The sequence below is a fragment of the Piliocolobus tephrosceles genome, chromosome 10 (genome assembly GCF_002776525.5).
Source record: "Piliocolobus tephrosceles isolate RC106 chromosome 10, ASM277652v3, whole genome shotgun sequence".
Classification (NCBI taxonomy): Eukaryota; Metazoa; Chordata; class Mammalia; order Primates; family Cercopithecidae; genus Piliocolobus; species Piliocolobus tephrosceles.
The window spans coordinates 25,639,085-25,647,219 of NC_045443.1; the positions used below are offsets into that span (position 1 = coordinate 25,639,085).

Consider the following 8,135-nt stretch of genomic DNA (forward strand, 5'->3'; position numbering starts at 1 on the left):
AGGTTACATATTGTATGGTTCCTTTAATATAATATTCTTGAAATAACAAATTACAGTTGACCCTTGAGCAACACGGATTTGAACCACACAGGTCCACTTACTTTTTAATTTCGCTTAATTTTTTTTTTTTTTGAAAGGAAAGGTCTCATATATTTATTGCTGAATCCAACCTACCAGTACACATGCAGCACATACACAGAGAAAAAAAATATTCCCAATAAAACATGCACAACTGTCCAGATAGTGGTGACATTTTCAGGTTGATATGGTAAGATGGTCATGACCTTTACACTATCTCACGTGCAATTCCTTATAGACCCAGACTGGTTCTTCTCCAATGTCTCCTTTTGGTGTTGTACCTGATTTTATTACCAGTTTTCATCCAAATCCACTGGGCAATGGGATGATTTTGCTTTTGTTTCTTGCCAGGAAATGCTTAATCCTGAAAGTCTTGTGAGAAGGCATGGTGATAAGTGGAGTCAAGCACACGCCATCATGGCAGAGAAAAAAGAGCAAATTTTTAAAATTTTAATTTTTATTGCAATAGTTTTTTGGGTACAAGTGGTTTTTGGTTACATAGATAAGTTCTTAGTGGTGATTTCTGAGATTTTGGTTCACCTACTTTTTAAAAAAATTACAGTTTTTATTTGGAGTTAAATGTTGATTCACATCCAGTTGTAAAAAATAATACATAGAGATCCCATGTACCCTTAACCAGTTTTCTCCACTGGTAGCGTCTTACAAAATTATAGCACAAAATCACGAGTGTGTTGACATTGATATAGTCAAGAACATTTCCATGACCACAAACATTCCTCATACTGCCCTTTTACAGCCACATCCACTTCTCACCGTCTCCTAACTATTACTAATCTTTTCTGTTTCTATGCGGATGACCCTTGAATAATGCAAGGGTTAGGAGACAGTTGAAAACCGGCATATAACTTCTGACTACCCCGAAACTTAACCACTAATTGCATACTATTGACAGGAAGCCTTACCAATAACATGAACAGCCAATTAACACATAAATAGACTATATCCACACATATTTTATGCATTAGATAATATGCAGTAATAATATGCCCAAGACAGCTTTGTAGGTCAGTGCATCTGGTACTTTTCTCTCTCTGTCTTTTTTTTTTTTTTTAATGACTACAGAGTAGTCTATTGCAGAAATATATAATTTGTTTTCCCTATTGATGGGCTTCCACGTTTGTTATGAGTTGAATTGTGTCCTTCACAAAAAGCTATGTTGAAGTCATAATCCCTTCTACCAAGGAACATGACCTTGTTTGGAAACAGGAACTTTATAAAGTGATCAAGTCAAAATAAGATCGTTAGGGTGGGCCCTAATCCAATATGACTAATGACCTGCAAGGACACAGAGGCAGACATGCACACAGGGAAGACTATGAAGACAAGGGATTGGAGTGATGCATCTACAAGCCAAGGAACACAAAGATTAATTGCTGGCAACCACAGAAGCTAGGAAGAGGCAAGGAAGGATTCTCCTTCAGTTTTCAGAGGAAACATGGCCCTGCAGACACCTTGATTTTGGACATCTAGCTTCCAGAACTCTGAGACCATACATTTCTGGGGCTTAAAGTCACCCAGTTTGTGGTACTTTGTTACAGAAGCATCTCCAGGAACTGACTACAATGATGTTTTTACTCTTATGAACTACTGCAATGAAAAATTCTTATACACATAGCTTTACATGCTTATATTATTTCTGTAGGATGGGTGCAATTTTTATAAATCATACTGTATGTATATGATACATGTTAGTATACATATGATACATTATATACTTCCAAATTGCCCTGTGAGCATTATTTTAATGTATGAGACCCTGAGAAATTTTATCGGTTATGGGGATTAGGGCTGGAGTTGCAGGTTCCATTGAAAGCCACTTCCCCATATGGTAGTTACTGTACTGCTTAGCTAGACATCGTAATCTCAGTTATGTGTAAATAGGTATTATTGCTTACTAGTTAACACTGACTTAATCTTAGAGAATAGTCATATTTTTGTACTACCCATCTTTGGATTTAATAGCAGTGACCAAAAAAGATTTAACGAATACTTCAGAGCCAGCCTTAGATCTAATTTCAGTCAAAAGTTGGGTTGGTCTTCTCCGCTCTTAGCCTGACTTTTCTAGGCTCTTTCTCTAGGCCCTTCATCAATCTCCCTTCACTCCTTTTTCCTCTTTCCTCATAAATTTGCCAAACTTACTTTCTGAAAAAAAAAAAAAAAAAACTATAGGGACAATCATTTATAGAACTTTACGTATTTAGCCAAATACGCATTTTCTTTTACAAAATTGGTTTTATAAGCCTGGAATTTTATGCATTAATGAGCAGACTAGGGGAGTGTGTAGAAAAATGAAGGACCAATCCTAATGCACTAAAAAATCAGACTGCAGGCTGACATGGTGGCGCAGATTGTAATCCCAGCACTTTGGGAGTCTGAGGCAGGCAGATCACTTGAGGCCAGGAGTTCAAGTCTAGCGTGGCCAACATGGCAAAACCCTGTCTCTACCAAAAATACAAAAATTAGCCAGGCATTGTGGTGCACGCCTGCAATCCCAGCTACTTGTATGGCTGAGACATAGAGAATAGCATGAATCCAGGAGGCAGGGGTTGCAGTGAGCCAAGAGTGCTCCACTGCATTCCAGCCTGGGTGACAGAGTGAGACTCTGTCTCAAGAAGAAAAAAGAAAAAGAAAAAGAAAAAACAAATCATCAGACTGGATAGGCACTGTGGCTCACGCCTGTAATCCCAGCACTTTGGGAGGCCGAGGCAGGCAGATCACGAGGTCAGGAGTTCGAGACTAGCCTGGCCAAAATAGTGAAATCCTGTCTCTATTAAAAATACAAAAATTTAGCCGGGCGTGGTGGCGGGTGCCTGTAATCCCAGCTACTCGGGAGGCTGAGGCAGGAGAATGACTTGAACCCGGGAGGCAGAGGTTGCAGTGAGCCAAGATCATGCCACTGCACCCCAGCCTGGGCAACAGAGCGAGACTCCGTCTCAAAAAAAAAAAAAAAAAAATCATCCGATTGCAGAGAATCCCTTGACCTATATGGGCCTGGTTAGCGTGTGTTTCCTACCTTCCTTCTATTTCTAAACCTTTAGGCTGTGCATATACATGATGTATTTAGGGTGATAGTCTAATCTTCAGCCACCTGTGAACTCTTCCCTTTCCGTGTCCAGCAAAAATGTCAGGAAAGGGGAAGAAACATGGAGTTTCAACAAGTAGACAAGTGATGGAGCAACTCGCCTATTTCTTGGCTCAGTTAAGTCTTTATTCTCCTGCTGCCCCTTGAAATGCAGTAGACAACATATGTAGTCTGTGAATGGAAAAAATTCTTGAAGAATAAGCTCTGAAACAATGTTGAAATTTAAACTCATCTTCAAAGAAGGTCTCACATCGTCCGCTTCTTGCCCTCTCAGCACAACTCCTCTCTTCTGGGTGTTTCTCACTTGCTTTTCTCTCCTAGTCCTGAGGTTTCTTCTTTTGCTGCTGACAATGTGAACTACTGATTTAGTAAGGGCTGGGTTGAACTTTGGAATAAAGCTTAAGCACAGCTTTTTCTTCCTCTCCATCATTTTTTCCTTTTTTTTCCTTTAAGTTGGAACCTATGATATTTTTAAACATTAGCTAAATATCTATATTTTACAACAAACATTTTGAAAACAAGAGTCTCATTTATTTTTATTAAAGAACTGAAGTACCTGGAGTTTCTAGAACTTTAGCCACTCACGGTTCTTTTAAATATTGTTAAGAAGAAAAATACTAAGAAGAAAAATGATTCATGGACTGTTTTGAATAGGAGGATAGCTGTGGTCGTTATTTTTTTCTTTCCTCCTGCACACACCTCAGGAAGGAAAATACAAAAGCACCCTTTAGACTACTCTCTTGAGAAGTGCTCCTTAAGCTCAGAATAACCCCAAACAAGCAAAACCTTTATGTTGAGCAGAGAGTGGGTGTGGAGGAGAAAGAATGTTGAAAAAGACATGGAACACTGGGCTCTTCTTAGAAAGACAGGCTGTTTTCACTGTCTCTAAATGCTGTTTACCAAGGAAAAGGATGGTAGAAAATGTACCCATTATACGAGTTGTTTGAATCTCTAAATTTGACTTCAGTTTCTAAGCTGAACAACCTGTGTAAATAAAACTAAAATTACTTCAGGCTTCTGTATGCAACATTCCCCGCCGCCGCCTCTTTTTTGGCCGGTGGTTGGCGCTCCACTTTGGGTCAAGTTTGTTAGTAAAACACCAGGTGTGCAGACAGGAAAGACTTTCTGAATGGGCCCCTAATTTCATCACCTCTCAACCCCTAAGTGGAAATCACTTGTCATTTGGGGAAGTAAAATATTTTTGATATTTGGTCTTCTTTTTGAAAGACGATAGTCCCGTGGAATATTAGACTGTATTCACCTTGATGGCTCCATATATCCAAATGTCTATTATAAAAATTCTAACTTGCTGCCTTGTCATTATTTTAGATTCAACCTATCTAAAATCAGATTTATCATTCCTCTTTTCCTGTTCATTCACCAAATTTATTTATTTATTGGAGGAAAAATTGCATGTGTTATTTGTACCAGGGACAGGGCTAGGTGCTAGGTCTAGAGGCGAATGGGGCAGATATCGTCCCAGCCCTTATGGAGCTTACATTCTAACCAGTGGGATCAGATATTAAACCTTCATTACCTTAATGATCGTATACTTACAATTGAGAGAAATGTGATAGAAGAGATGTACATGGGCAATGAATGTGTTTACATGTGGGAGTGTGACCTAACCTGGAGATACATGAAAATTGCATTGAGGAAGTCGTGGCTGAGCTGTACCCTAAAACGACTAGATATTTTCTGACGGAGGGACTGTGGAATGTGTTCAGGGAAACAGCTTGTGAAAAGGAACCGAATTGTGAAGAAACATGACATGTGAAAGAAATTGGAAAAGGCTGGGGTGGCTGGAATAGAGAACGAGGAGAGAGTGACAAAATTTAGTTGGGGATGTGGGCAAGGCTTAGAGCATAAAGGACTCTCAGCCATCTGAGAGAGTTTGAATATTTTCCTAAAAGCAATAGAAAGTCATTGAATGATATGAAGCAGGAGAATGATGTACCATCAAATTTAACTTAAAAAGGATGAAATAAAATAATTCTGGTTTCTGTGAGCAGAATGGAAACAGACTCTGGTAGCTACAATTTTTGTTCATCTAGCCACTTTCCCTTTCTCCCCAGTGCTGGTGACAGAACCCCTCTGCTATGGGGAGCCCTTTCCGTAGGACTTGGGTGGAATTTACTCTCCCTCATTGCCCAGTACAGGAATGAGGATATAATCCAGTTCTAACCAACCACAGTTCCCTATTCTCCTGGCCTTAGTGTTTGGTTCAGGATTGGGCACATGACCCGGGTTAGACTAACCAATGCCCTCTCTAACTTTTGCTCAAACTCTAAGTGAAGAGGTAATCCTTGTCCCTCTGGATTGCTACCTGTAAGGACCAGGTCAGATCAGCAAGGAAAAGATCAACAATTTTTTACATCATTTGCAGAGAGCCATCTGAGAATAAAACCAACATGGGGGAAGTACAATTAAGAGTTAAAGAGAAAAACAGGCAAGGCTCAGTGGCTCACCCTGTAATCCCAGCACTTTCGGAGGCTGAGGCAGCAGATCACTTGAGTCCAGGGGTTTGAGATCAGCCTGGGTGACATGGCAAAACCCCATCTCTACCCAAAAATAAAATTAAAAAAATTAGCCAGGGTGGTGGTGCATGCCTGTAGTCTCAGCTACTCGGGAATCTGAGGTGGGAGGATTGTTTGAGCCCAGGAGGCAGAGGTTGCAGTGAGCTGAGAATATATCACTGCACTCCTGTCTCTAAAATGAAATAAAGAGAAAAATTGAGTTCTGAATAAATTAGGCAAATCCATAGATCTAGTCATGACTAGTTCACTTCTTCTTGATTATATAAATATATTTTCTTATTTTAAAAACATTAGTGTGAAAAGAATTTCTGTCATTTGCAACCAAAAGTCCAGATCAGTGCTGGGGATAAGAATAGATGCAGGGGGAACAGTTTGGTAGGTTATTAGAATGGCACAGGTGAGAGATGATAGCTTGAACTTGTGTGGTTATGATGGAAATGGAGAGAAGCCAACACATTTGAAGTCTATTTAGGAGATACACATCAGCAGGCCTGATTAGATTGGGGAGTGAAGAGGAATGAGAGTAATGGTGTCAAAAACATCTGCTACTTTTCTGGGTTGCATATCTAAGGATGCCATTCACTGAGACAGAAAACACCCAAGAAAGAGTAGTTTTGGGGGTGGTGATGAAAGGAGATTTCTTTTTTCCTTTTTTTTTTTTTTTGAGATGGAGTCTCGCTCTGTCACCCAGGCTGGAGTACAATGGCATGATCTTGGCTCACTGCAACCTCCGCCTCCCGAGTTCAAGCGATTCTCCCTCCCTTAGCCTCCTGCGTAGCTGGGATTACAGGTGCCCACCATCACGCCCAGCTAATTTTTGTATTTTTAGTAGAGACGGGGTTTTGCCATGTTGGCCAGGCTGGTCTCGAACTCCTGACCTCAAGTGATCTGCCTGTCTTGGCCTCCCAAAGTGCTGGGATTACAGGCGTGAGCCAACACGCCCGGCTGAAAGGAGATCTTTAGTTCAGTCGTGACCATAATGAGTTTGGGATTAGTGAGAGACACATGTCCGTTAATGGCAGTATCATTCTACTAACCACGTAGAATTAAAACCATTATATTCTTTAACTTCACCTCTCTCTATCATCCCTGCAAACCCAGAAAAATCTTAAGGTCTGTATTTTTAAAAATTCAATTTCATTGAAGCAGAATTTAGAAAACTAAAATGCATACACTTCGTATGTACAGTACAATGAGTTGTAAATATGCACATACTCGGGTAACCATCTACACAATCCAGATATAGAACAGATCCATCATCTGAGAAGTTCCTCTGTGCTTCTTCCCAATCTATCCGCTGCTCCCACAACGCCTGGTCCGAGGCAAACACAAATCTTCCTTTTATCACTGTAGATTGCTTTTGCTTTTGCTAGTCTTTTGTATAGATGGAACTATAGAGTATGTACTTTTGTGTGTGTCTGGATTCTTTAGTTCAGTGTAATGTTTTTGAGATTGACCCATTTTATTGCAGAGTTATTCCATTGTATGGATATACCATAATTTGTTAGTTCACTCTACTGTTAATGGATTTTTAAGCTATTTCTAATTTTTGGCTTTTGGGAACAAAGCTGCAATGACCTTCTCACCTGCAAGTAAGTCTTTGCGTGGACGTATGCTTTTATTTTTCTTGAGTAAATTCTTAGGAATTGGATTGCTGAGTCACATGGTAAGAGTGGGTTTGTTTAGCTTTATGGGAAATTGCCAGATTATTTTCCAAAGTGGCTCTACCTCCAGCAATGTGTGAGAGAGCCAAGTTGCTTCCACATTCTTGTCAATGCTTGGTCTTATTATTTTTTAAAATTTAAGCCATCGTAGTGCAAGTATAGTGATATCGCATTGTGGCTTAATTTGCATTTTCCTGATAACTAATGATGCTGAGCATTTTGCAAGGTGCTTATTTGCTATTTGTATGTATTATATGGAGAAGTGTCTGTTCAAATCCTCTGTTCATTTTTTCCTTTTTAGTTGACACATAATTGTACATATTTATGAGATGCAGAGTGATATTTCCATACATGTACGCGATATATATGAGTCAAATCAGGATAATTAGCATATCTATTACCTTAAGCATTTATCATTTCTTTGTGTTGTGAACATTCAAAGTACTCTCTTCTAACTTTTTGAAATTATACACGAAATCGTTTTAAACTGTATTTACTCTACAGTGCTGCAGAACATTAGGACTTACTTCTCCCATCTAGCTGTAACTTTGCATCCATTAATCAACCTCTTCCTGTCTTTCCCTTCCCACTATCCTTCCCAGCTGCTAATGTCCGCTTCTATGAGCTCAATTTTTTTTTTTAGCTCTTACATGTGACTGAGAATATGTGGTATTTATCTTTCTGTGACTGACTTATTTCACTTAATTTGTTAATTTTTTTTTTTTTTTTTTTTTTTTTTTTTTTTTTTTTTTT

At 39.2% G+C, this 8,135-nt stretch overlaps 1 protein-coding gene across 1 annotated transcript in view; it reads right to left on the bottom strand.

Annotated features, from left to right (window-relative positions):
- Positions 1-327: 327 nt before the first annotated feature.
- Positions 328-8,135, bottom strand: part of LMNTD1 (lamin tail domain containing 1) — a 236,312-nt gene continuing 228,504 nt past the window's right edge. The window contains exon 7 of the mRNA XM_026457089.1: positions 328-450. The gene's annotated coding sequence lies outside the window, so the exon portion shown is untranslated. The remainder of the gene's footprint in view (positions 451-8,135) is intronic.